This window comes from Phacochoerus africanus, chromosome X, assembly GCF_016906955.1.
Source record: "Phacochoerus africanus isolate WHEZ1 chromosome X, ROS_Pafr_v1, whole genome shotgun sequence".
NCBI lineage: Eukaryota > Metazoa > Chordata > Mammalia > Artiodactyla > Suidae > Phacochoerus > Phacochoerus africanus.
This window is the reverse complement of record NC_062560.1, coordinates 45,203,634-45,216,596: the sequence shown is the minus strand read 5'-3', so window position 1 is coordinate 45,216,596 and position 12,963 is coordinate 45,203,634.

The following is a 12,963-nucleotide window of genomic DNA, read 5'->3' as shown; positions in this document are numbered from 1 at the left end:
CCCAGTTCCTTCCTAGTTGGGTGCCGGGGCGTCCCGGGTCCGGGTCTCCGGAGGCGGGGCGGGGCGAGTCCTCAGGTCCCACCCCCTACCTGACCACGGGCCCAAGAAGAGCAGGCGGGGTCAGGCCCTGGGTGGGCTCCAAGGGGAGGAGGGACTGCAGAGGACGAGAGAAGGCGGGAAACGGAGAAGCCAAGAGTGAGGCAGAAACAGGTGAAGAGAAAAATAGAGATTGAGGGACATCCACACAGGGAGATAAAGACACTAGTGGAGATATAGACAGAGATGGTGGCAGAAAGAGACAAACCAGAAATAAGAGGAGTTCCCATTGTGGCTCAGGGGAGACGAATCTGACTAGGATCCATGAGGACATGGGTTCGATCCCTAACCTCGCTCAGTGGGTTAAGGATCCGGTGTTGCCCTGAGCTGTGGTGTAGGTCGCCGACGCGTCTCGGATCTGGCGTGGCTGTGGCTGTGGTGTAGGCCAGCAGCTGTAGCTCCGATTGGACCCCTAGCCTGGGAACCTCCATGTGCCGCCACTGCGGCCCTTAAAAAAAAAAAAAAAACAGACAGGAGGAAGGACAGGGACAAGAAGAGAACAAGAGGAAGCTGTGAGGGTCAGAAATGCAGATGGGGGAGTTCCTGTCATGGTGCAGTGGTTAACGAATCCGTCTAGGAACCATGAGGTTGGGGGTTCGGTCCCTGGCCTTGCTCAGTGGGTTAAGGATCTGGCATTGCCATGAGCTGTGGTGTAGGTCGCAGACGCAGCTCGGATCCTGCATTGCTGTGGCTGTGGCGTAGGCTGGTGGCTACAGCTCCGATTGGACCCCTAGCCTGGGAACCTCCGTATGCTGTGAGGGCGGCCTAAGAAATGGCAAAAAGACCAAAAAAAAAAAAAAAAGAAAAGAAAAGAAATGCAGATGGGAAGACCGAGCATCATATGGAGGCCAAGGGAGGGAGGAGGCCAGGGGGCCGTGTAGAGGTAGAGTTGTAGTTGGCTTGAGGGCTGAACTGACTGTCAGGCCCGGCCTCCTCAGGCTACCTGCCCCCTTACCCTCGAGCTGAGGGGCCCTCAGGGAGGTGCCCGAAACTGCATCCTTTCTCTTCCTCTCTCTCTCTCTGTCTCTCAGCTCTAATGTAACCCCATCTGTTTCCAATTAGAATTTCAGCAGCACTCCCTTGGGTTTTTCTTTACTGTCTTCCTCCCTGCCTCAGCCCTCACTCTGCCTCTGTCTTGCTCTGTCTTCAGCCCTCCTTATTTCTCTGCTTTGATTTCTCTGGCTGGTGGCTCTCACACTCCCTGAGCCCCTGGGGAGATATTTGATGGACTAGGAGGGTTAGGCAGGTGGCCAGCATAAGGGAAGAACAAGGCGGTCCAGCCCTAATGGTGGAGTTGGGGATGCACTGTCTACTTCCTCAGGCAGAGACCCTGAGAGGCTGGGGAGAGAGACATGGAGACGTCAAAGACAGACAGACAGACAGACAGACAGGAGAGAAAAGATACCAAGAGAAAGAGAAGCCAAAGTTTAGAGACAGTAAAGGAAGGATAGAGATGCAGAGAAAGAGTTACCAAGAAAGAGAAGTACATGTAAAAAAAAAAAAAAAACACACGAAAAAAAAAACAGAGCCGGAGTTCCCGTCGTGGCTGAGTAGTTAACTAGCACCCATGAGGACGCGAGTTCAATCCCTGGCCTTGCTCAGTGGGTTAAGGATCCGGCGTTGCCGTGAGCTGTGGTGTGGGTCACAGACCCAGCTCGGATCCCGCTTGGCTGTGACTGTGGTGTAGGCGGGCAGCTGTAGCTCTGATTGGACCCCTAGCCTGGGAACCTCCAGATGCCATGGGTGCAGCCCTACAAAGAAAAAAAGAAAAAAAAAAAAAGGACAGGGAAAAGAGGGAATAAAAGTGATAGAAACAGAAATTGGGAGAAAGAGAGATGGCAGAAAGAGAGAAAGCGAAACAGAGGAGCAGAGAACGTCAGAATTAGACAGAAGTCAGAGAGTCAGAACCAAGAGGGAAAGAGAAGGAAAGACCGAGTTAGCCACACACCTTACCCTGAGTCTGGGAATTGCTGGTCTGAGTGTTCTCATTTCCTCTGTTCTCTGAGTGGCGGTTGGAGAATAGGGCCTGACTGGGTCACAGGAGGGATGCTCCCCTGGGGATACACCTTTAGAGCTCTAGGCTCTGAGGTTGGGACCTGGGAACCACCTCAAGGAGCCCATTTCGGGCCGACCTCTGGAGTGGACCAATGGGGGCCATCTCTGGGGGATCGGCTGTGTGATCAGATTACCTGCAAGCCCTTGGAAGAGGAAGGAGGTGCCAGTGATCAGTTGTGAGCTGACAGTGGACTGGTCCTTTCCTCACCCTCATTATACCCATGAGGCAGCTGCACAGAAAGGTAAAGCCACTTGCCCATGGTTACATGGCCTGAACTCGGCCAAACTGGGAGTTATAGTCTTATTTATAGGGCGGAGAGTTTCATTGAGGTCATTTGCAACATAATTTCCAAGACCACACGTTCACCATCATAATTAGGGGTGTCGGAGTTCCCGTCGTGGCTCAGTGGTTCACAAATCCGACTAAGAACCATGAGGTTGCAGGTTCGATACCTGGCCTTGCTCAGTGGGTTAAGGATCCGGCGTTGCCGTGAGCTGTGGTGTAGGTCACAGATGCGACTCAGATCTGGTGTGGCTATGGCTGTGGTGTAGGCCGGCCGCTGTAGCTCTGATTGGCTCCCTAGCCTGGGAACCTCCATATACTGCAGGTGTGGCCATAAAAAGCAAAAAAAGAAGTTTCTCCATTGAACAGCTCACCCCGTCAGATAGTGTGAACTAGCTGTATGATGCCGATGGAACCTCTACCTCCACAGCCAAACGAGAGGGGAGCATCTCCATTCCTTCTTAGATTCCTTTCATGAATTATAAAGGCAATTATAAGGCTGGACTCTGGAATTTCATTCCCTGAGCACTAGGAAGAAAAAAAACAGGTTCATGGAGCCAAATTTTTATCGCAAAACACAAAGGATAGGGCCAAAGAGAATTTTTTTTTTTAATTTCGGTGGAATAATGAACACACGTTTTCCTTCTACAGAAGGAAATCTCAATTCTAATCTAGCCCACCAAACCCCATTAGTAATTTCAGTCCACACAGGCTCTGCACGCCCCTCATTCGTCGCCCTCCCCCCACTGGAGTCTTAACAGGCATCTTCTCTCTTTTTTTTTTTTAGGGCCACACCCCCGGCATATGGAGGTTCCCAGGCTAGGGGTTGACTCACAGCTACAGCTGCCCGCCTACACCACTGCCACAGCAATGCCAGATCCAAGCCTCATCTTCAACCTACACCACAGCTCACGGTGATGCCGGTGATGCCGGATCCTTAACCCACTCAGCGAGGCAAGGGATCGAATCTACATCCTCATGGTTACTAGTTGAGTTCGTTTCCGATGCATCACAACGGGAACTCCCACACAGGCATCTTGTGAGATGTGCCAGGTCCCATTGTAGCCTTTAGATGTTTGACCTGTGCCTAATGCTCTTGCTTTAGCCCTCAGACTGGCTCTTAGGTTCCTCTGAATAGATCTCTCTCTCTTGGTCAAATCTGTGTCCCCCAGGGCAATGGGCAACTTGTTCTTCCCAGACATGATGGGAGCTTGATGGTTTTGTGAGCTCCATCTGCTAGAACAACATACAGATGTGTCTACCCCAAAAGATAGTCAGCTTCAAAATACATATAGTTGGGAGTTCCCTGGTCGCCTAGTGGTTAAGGATCTGGCATTGTCACTGCTGTGGTGCTAGGTCGATCCTTGGTACCGGGAACTTCTGCATGCCAAGGGCTGGCAAAAACAGCAACAACACAACCCAGCCATATAATTGACAAAAGATTAATAGTCACAGTATATAAATGATATCACCCCCCACCCCACCCCACAACAATAAGAAAAAAGCAACCCAATAGAAAAGCAAGGAAGCAAAGGATGTGGTAAAACATTTTACAAAAGAGGAAACACAAATGGCCAATAATAAATATGTGAACATGTGCTCGTGGTACATCAGCCGTGTCTTAAAACAGCAAAATACCATTTCATCAAGCAAATGGGCAAAAAATATAAAATCCAAGAATACCAAGTGTTGCTAAGGATTTCTATCAACAATGTGTCTCATTCAGCGGATGGGAATGTAATGGGTATCACGGTCATTTTGAAAAGCTGTTTGGCAGGATTTACTAGAGCTGCATATTTGCACACCCATCACTGTGGTGGCACCTCTAGGTATATACCTAACAGAAATGTGCACAAACATTAACCAAAGACATGTACATGAATGTTCAGGCGACCCTGCTGTGGCACAACGGGATCAGCGACATCTCTGCAGCGCCAGGATGGAGGTTTGATCCTGAGCCTGGCATAGTGGGTTAAGGATCCAGCGTTGCTACGGCTGACACATAGGTCAAAACTGCAGCTCAGATCTGATCCCTGGCCTGGGAACTCCATCTGCCATGGGGTGGCCAAAAAAGGAAAAGAAAAGGAATGTTCATAGCAGCTTTATTCATAATAACCCCAACCTGAAAACTCTCCAAATGCACATGAACCAAAGAAAGGATCAGGAGGTCCTGTCGTGGCTCAGCAGAAATGAATCCAGCTAGCATCCATGAGGACGCAGATTCGATCCCTGGCCTCACTCCGTGGGTTAGAGATCCAGCGTTGCCGTGAGCTGTGGTGTAGGACACAGACGTGACTCAGATCCGTCCTTGCTGTGGCTGTGGCGTAGGCCAGCGGCTGCAGCTCCAATTCAACCGCTAGCCTGGGAACCTCCATATGCCGAGGGTGTGGCCCTAAAAAAAGACAAAAACAGAAAAGAAAAGATCGATAATTCATGGCGTATCCACACAATGGAATCCTATCGAGCACTGTTGTGGTGACAAGTCTCCGCAGATTCCTCGGGTTTCTGCGTGGTTCGTGGCTTCAGAGGGAAGGGCATGTTTGAACATCAGTTTTGGAAATTAGAGACAGTGCATCCCTCTGGAGAGATTTAGAAATAATTCAGGGTAACACACCTGGAAATGCCCCAACCCTCCCCCCAACCAGGAGAGTATTTGCACTCTGGGGTAGTGAATAACTTTTTTTTTTTTGTCTTTTTGCTATTTCTTTGGGCCACTTCTGCGGCATATGGAGGTTCCCAGGTTAGGGGGTCTAATCGGAGCTGTAGCCGCTGGCCTACGCCAGTGGCCACAGCAACGCGGGATCCGAGCCGCGTCTGCAACCTACACCACAGCTCACGGCAACGCCAGATCCTTAACCCACTGAGCAAGGGCAGGGACCGAACCCGCAACCTCATGGTTCCTAGTTGGATTCGTTAACCACTGTGCCACGACGACGGAAACTCCGTGAATAACTTTTGAATACTGAGGGGAGGACAGCCAGATGTGTCAGCAGCTTCATAACAACTCAGCCTCCTAGCTTCAGGTCCCTCACCTGTATGGCAACCCTCTGCACTCAAGGGAAACATCTGGTCCAGTACACGGGGCGTGAGGGACCAAGGCACATTGTCGCTTCGGTTGTTGCTTTTTGCTGGAATAAATGGTCTGTTTTCCTGACATGCGGGTCTTGGTTTTGTTCGTGTGTGTGTGTGTGTGTGTGTGTGTGTGTGTGTGTGTATGCAAAACTGGGGTAAGCCAACTTGTTAGCTTGCAAATAGGGTAAAACCTCAGAGCCCACTGGTCCATGAAAATGGACAGCTGTAATTCCATGTGCACAACATGAATGAACCTCACAATCTTGGGGAAAAGAAGCTGCTAGATGTTAAAAGATGCAGAGCATATGATTCTCTCTATACAAAGTTCAAAAATCAGACTAAATTAAACCACGCTGTTATAGGTCAGGATGATGGTTACCTTGGGAAGGGGGTTAGTCACTGGAAGTGGGTATTTGAGATGAGGTGCTGGTCCTGTCCTGCTTTTTTTTTCTGGGTTTTTTTTTTTTTTTTTTGCGTTTTATGGCCACACCCGAGGCGTATAGAGGTACCCAGGCTAGGGGTTGGATCAGAGCGGTAGCGACCAGCCTACACCACAGCCACAGCAACGCAGGATCCCTAACCCACTGAGCGAGGCCAGGGATCGAACCCTCAACCTCATCGTTCCTAGCCGGATTCGTTTCCTCTGCACCACACGGGAACTTCTGTTTCTTGATCTGGTTGCTGATTACATGTGTATTCAGTTGGCAAACATCAGATTATACCCTTATAACATGGGTACTGTCCTGTATGTATATTATAGCTCTCTAAAGAGTTAAATGTAGGAGCTCCCTGGTGGCTCAGTGAGTTAAGGCTCCAGTGTTGTCACCGCTGTGGCTAGAGTTGCTCCTGTGGTGAGGGTTCCTGGCCTGGGAACTTCTGCATGCCATGGGCGCAGCCAAAAAAAAAAAAAAAGAGTAAATATGAATTAGAGCCACATGTGTCAGTATGGATTGTTCTCAAACCTACAGAGTCAGAAGAGGAAAGTTGAAGCCTGATATGTAGAGTATGGTATTTGTTTTCAATAAATTTAAAAAACATGCAAACAATATATGCAGTTTATGGATACCTGATGACATGATAAAGGGAATGATCCATAATAAATTCAGAAGTGCAGTTACCTCTGATGAGGGAGGGAGAAGGATGAAATTGGGTAGGAGAACCTAGTAGGGTTCTTAGGGAGCTGAAATACTGTGTTTCTTTCTTTTTGTCTTTTTTTTTTTTTTTTTGTCTTTTTGCCATTTCTAGGGCCGCACCCTCTGCATATGGAGGTTCCCAGGCTAGGGGTCCAATTAGAGCTGTAGCCGCCAGCCTACGCCTGAGCCACAGTAACTCGGGATCCGAGCTGCATCTGCAACCTACACCACAGCTCATGGCACTGCCAGATACTTAACCCCCTGAGCAAGGCCAGGGATAGAACCTGCAACCTCATGGTTCCTAGTCGGATTCGTTTCCTCTGCGCCACGACAGGAACTCCTTTCTTTTTGTCTTTTTAGGATCACACCCAAGGCATGTGGAAGGTCCCAGGTTAGGGGTTGAATCAGAGCTGCAGCCGCCTGCCCACACAACAGCCACAGCAACGTGGGATCTGAGCCACACCTGCAATCTATGCAGAAATGTTGACTGGATCCTTAGCTCACTGAGGGAGGCCAGGGATGGAACCTGCATCCTCGTGGATACTAGTCAGGTTCTTAACCCACTGAGCCACAACGGGCACTTCCTGTGTTTCTTTAAGGAAAAAAAAAAGGCAAATGGCAAAATGTTGAGAGTTCGCAGGTGTTTATTATTTTCTTCTACAAATTATTGAGTACTTGAAATACTTCATAATTTAGGAGATTAAAAAGAATCCTACTGGCGTTAAATTAAATTTAGAGATTACTGTGGGGATACATTTCTCCAATGTTGATTCTTCATGCCTGAAGCATGATATCTCTCCCCATTTATCCAAGTCACTTTTTTTTGTTGTTGTTTTATTGCCTTTTCTAGGGCGGCTTCCCGCAGCATATGGAGGTTCCCAGGCTAGGGGCTGAATCAGAGCTGTAGCCACCGGCCTACACCACAGCTCATGGCAATGCCGCATCCTTAACCCACTGAGCAAGGCCAGGGATCGAACCCGCAACCTCATGGTTTCTAGTCGGATTCATTCACCACTGCGCCACAACGGGAACTCCTATTCAAGTCACTTTTTCTCCTGTACAAATGTGTAGCACTCCTCCTTTTCTTGCTCACTGTCTTCATAGGAAGTTGATGGATTTTGCTACCATGATGAACCATATCCTGTTCTAGTAGTTTTCTAATTGTATTTATTTATTTAATTTTCTAATTTTCAATGTCGGCAAAGAAAGGCTATTTTATTTTGTATTAGGTCTTGTTTTCTGGTCACCTTCCTCACCTCTCTTATGAGGGCTAAAAGTTCTTTTAGATGATTTTCTGGAGTTCCCATCCTGGCTCAGCGGTAATGAACCGGCCTAGGATCCATGAGGGTGCAGGTTGGCTCCCTGGGCTTGCTCAGTGGGTTAAGGATCCGGCGTTGCCGTGAGCTGTGGTGTAGGTCACAGATGCGACTCAGATCTGGCGTTGCTGTGGCTGTGGCCTAGTCCAATAGTTCCAGCTCCGATTTGACCCCTAGCCTGGGAACTTCCTATGGCCATGGGAGCGGCCCTGAAAAGCGAAATTAATAAAATAAAAATATTCTAGTGGAGGAGTTCCCATCATGACTCAGCGGTTAATGAAACCGACTAGCATCCATGAGGACTCGGGTTCAATCCCTGGCCTCACTCAGTGGGTTAAGGATCCGGCGTTTCTGTGGCTGTGGTGTAGGCTGGCAGCTACAGCTCCGATTCAACCCCTAGCCTGGGAACCTCCATATACCTCAAGTGTGGCCCTAAAAAGACTATATATATATATATATATATATATATATATATATATATATATATCTCCTAATGGAGCACAGACTGGACTGAGAGTATCTATGTCATTTATTAGAGCAGGAAAAAGGCAATTTGTATCGCTCAAAAGGGATAGATTTTTTTTTTTGTCTTTTTTCCATTTCTTGGGCTACTCCCATGGCATAGGGAGGTTCCCAGGCTAGGGGTCAAATTGGAGCTGTAGCTGCCGGCCTACACCACAGCCACAGCAACACGGGATACCAGCTGCATCTGCAACCTACACCACAGCTCACGGTAACGGCGGATCCTTAACCCATGGAGCAAGGCCAGGGATCAAACCTGAGTCCTCATCGATGCTAGTCTGGTTTGTTAACCGTTGAGCCACGATGGGAGCTCCTTTTTAGGTATTTAAAAGAAGAGTGGGAGTTCCCGTTTTGGCTCAGTGGTTAACGAATCCGACTAGGAACCATGAGGTTGTGGGTTCGATCCCTGGCCTTGCTCAGTGGGTTAAGGATCCGGCGCTGCCGTGAGCTGTGGTGTAGGTCGCAGACGCGGCTCAGATCCCGCGTTGCTGTGGCTCTGGCGTAGGCCGGCGACTACAGCTCCGATTGGACCCCTCGCCTGGGAACCTCCGTATGCCACGGGGGCGGCCCAAAGAAATAGCAAAAAGACAAAAAGAAAAAGAAAAAAAGAAAATTAATCTTGTTCTGTCATCTTGAGGAGAAGTCATCCACCTCGGCAGTCTTCAGCTTCTGGAGAATTCCTCTCTGAATCCTCAGTTTGAAGTCTATTAAGGTCTTTTCCACTGATCTCCAAGAGCAGTGTTCTCTTTGATCTTGCACGCTTTATTTAGGTGGATATTTTGAAAATGCAGCTTGAACCTATTGCACAGCCATCTGGAGGCACCATGTTAAGTCTGCACGGGAGTGCAAATATTTCTTCGTAAGTTCCCGTCGTGGTGCAGTGGAAACGAATCCGACTAGGAACCATGAGGTTGCAGGTTTGATCCCTGGCCTTGCTCAGTCTGTGAGCTGTGGTGTAGGTCGCAGACGAGGCTCAGATCTGGTGTTGCTGTGGCTGTGGTGTAGCCGGCAGCTGTAGCTCCAATTAGACCCCCTAGCCTGGGAACCTTCACATGCCGCTGGTGCGGCCCTGAAAAGACCAAAAAAAAAAAAAAAAGTCTTCAAGATCCTGCTTCCGTGCATGAGGTTTTTCTTTTTTCTTTTTCTTCTTCTTTTTTTTTTTTTTTTGGTCATTTTTTTGTCTTTCTGTCTTTTCCAGGTTCCCAGGCTAGGGGTCCAATCGGAACCACAGCTGCCAGCCTATACCACAGCCGCAGCAGCTTGGGATCTGAGCTGTGTCTGGGACCTACACCACAGGTCAGGGCAACGCTGGATCCTTAACCCACTGAACGAGGCCAAGGATCGAACCTGCAACCTCATAGTTCCTAGTCGGATTCGTTTCCACTGCGCCAGGACGGGAACTCCCCACATGAAGATTTCTAATGGTGAAAGGCCTGTTTGTCCAGAGGTTGGTGGTCTGAAAAGACCTTTGACCTCTTCAGCCTCCAGGGCCAGCTCGAGAATAAACATATCTAGGATATGCTCATTCTCTCCCCATAGACCTCTCCTTTTGTTGCAAAATAACACTGACCTCAGTAACCAAATATAACACTCAGACTATACGCGTGGACAGGCTGTAGGAGCAGATGGTAGAAAGATAGAAAACAATTTACCAAGTAACAATATCCATCTGATCAGATAACCCAAGTCCGGGGTGGGGGTGGGGGAACCTTATTCCTACGAAAACAAACCAAACAAGGAAATTCAATGCAGAAGGAACACTTTGAAAGGTCTGTGTTCAATTCGCTGTGAACGTACTCCCAGGCACCGGCAAAGAGGTGTGACTCAATTCGCTGAAGGCACTAAGAGTTTCCGATAGAGGCACTGCTACTGAGTTGAAGGTCACAGTCTGGGCACCGAGGGCTTCAGCAGAATGGCAGAGGAAGCCTCTATTTGCATAAACGCCTATCTGTTAAAAACCATAAAGGAACACAGCAGCAGTCAAGCCAAGTTGGGTTTATTGCCTTGCTGCAAATGAAGGCGACCACACACCCCGGGGAACCATGGATTATCTGAAAAAGACCTGTTAGAAATAAGTTATCGCCGTTCCTCCCGTTGTGGCGCAGCAGAAAGGAATCCGACTAGGAACCATGAGGTTGCAGGTTCAAGCCCTGGCCTCGCTCAGTGGGTTAAGGATCCGGCGTTGCCATGAGCTGTGATGTAGGTCGCAGATGCAGCTCGGATCCGTGTGGCTGTGGCTGTGGTGTAGGTCGGCGGCTACAGCTCCGATTCGACCCCTAGCCTGGGAACCTCCATATGCCGCGGGTGTGGCCCTTAAAAAAAAAAAGGCAAAAGAAATAAGTTATTATTGGATTCAAGTTCATGTTAGGCAGTTTTGTAGTTTTCTTCCACTTATTAAATTTCTTGCTAAGCGTTTTTACTCTTTTTTAAAATTATAGTTGATTTACAAAGTTGCTTTGACGAAGCGTTTTTATTCTTTTTGATGCTGTTGCAAATGAAATTGTTTTTTAATTTCATTTCTGGGCTGTGCATTGCCGGTCTGTGGAAATACAATTGAATTTTGTACTATTGATCGTGCAGTCTGAAACCTTGCTGGTCTCATTTATTAGCTCTAATGGTTTTGTTGTGCATTTCTAAACATTATCCGTGTATGAGATCATGTCGTTTGCAAATAGAAGTGCTTTCACTTCTGTCTTTCCCATACAAATGCCTTTTATTTCCCTTTCTTGCCGACCTGCCCTGGCTAGTACCTTCTGCACAATGTGAAATAGGAGTGGTAGAGGGAACATCCTTGCCTCGTTCCGGATCTTTGGGGGAAAAGCTTTGAGTCACCATTAAGTATGATTTTTAGGTTCTTTGGAGCTGGGTCTTGGGGTGTGTGCTTGGATTAGTTGTCTGATGGGTTTTAGCAACCCTTTTTCCACCCAGGATGGGGGGCTCCAAACACTTTCGGGGAAGGGGAGCCTGGTTCTAGTTATCTTTTTTTCTTTTGTCCTTTTAGGGCTGCACCTGTGGCATATGGAGGTTCCCAGGCTAGGGGTGGAAGCGGAGCTATAGCCACTGGCCCGCACCACATCCACAGCAATGCCAGATCCGAGCCGGGTCTGTGACCTACACCACAGCTCAGGGCAATGCCAGATCCTTAACCCACTGAGCAAGGCCAGGGATCGAACTCGCAACCTCATGGTTCCTAGTCGGATTTGTTTCCGCTGCCCCATGATGGGGAACTCCTCTCGTTTTCTTTTCTTCTTCTTTTTTTTTTTTTTTTTTTTTTTGGCCATGGCTTTAGTAAGTGGCAGTTCCCAGAGCAGGAGTCGAACACATGCCACAGCAGCGACCCACGCCACTGCGGCAGCAACACCAGATCCATAACCCGCTGTGCCACAAGAGAACTCCCCAAAACTGTTTAATTAAAAAAAATTTTTTAGTTGATTTTTGCACAACGAAGTTTCAACTTCTTAACCTTTTCTGCTGCCTGGACTGCAGACACTGACTGACCTTGAACTACAGTCCCTGTCATTCCCATGTCTCTCCATCCCCCTAACCTCTTCCTCCTGTGGGCTCCAGGGTCTGTCCATTTGTCACTGTGCTGTCTGGGGATTGGTACCAAGGTGGCGTGAGATTCCACTTGTGTAGAACTTTGTTGAGTAAAGTTTCTTGTGGAAAAAAAAAGTCTGATGGTAGCTGTGGGGTTTTGTCCTTTATCAGGCTGAAGAAGTTCTCGTTTGTTGATGATATACTGATTCAGGTTAAAAACAGGTGACAGGGGGAGTTCCTGTCGTGGCTTAGTGGTTGACGAATCCTACTAGGAACCATGAGGTTGCGAGTTCGATCCCTGGCCTCACTCAGTGGGTTAAGGATCCGGCATTGCTGTGAGCTGTGGTGTAGGTCGCAGAAGCAGCTCGGATCCCGAGTTGCTATGGCTCTGGTGTAGGCTGGCGGCTACAGCTCTGATTAGACCCCTAGCCTGGGAACCTCTATATGCCGTGGGAGTGGCCCTAGAAAAGGCACTTTGTTTGTTTGTTGTTTTGGTAACAACAAACAAACAAACAAACAAAACAGGTGATGGGGTGTTGAATTTTGTTAAATGATTTTCCTGCTTATATTGAGATGATCCTTTGGTTCTGGTGCTTTCTTCCACTGCTCTGGGCTTTTATATTAATTGATTTCAGACGTTTAGCAACCTGACATTCCTTGGATAAGTCCCACTTGGTCATGGTATATGATCCTTTTTATATGTTGTTGGATTTAGTTTGGCAGGAATCTTTTTTTCTTTTTCAGCCACCCCAGCAGCATATGGAAATTCCCGGGCCAGGAATCGAATCCGAGGCGGAGCTGTGACCTATGCTACAGATGCAGCAACCCTGGATCCTTAACCCACTGTGCCAGGCTGGGGATCAAACAGGCACCTCCACAGGGACAAGCCCCATCATCAACCCATGGTGCCACAGCGGGAACTCCTAGTTTATTAGGATTTTTTTTTGCC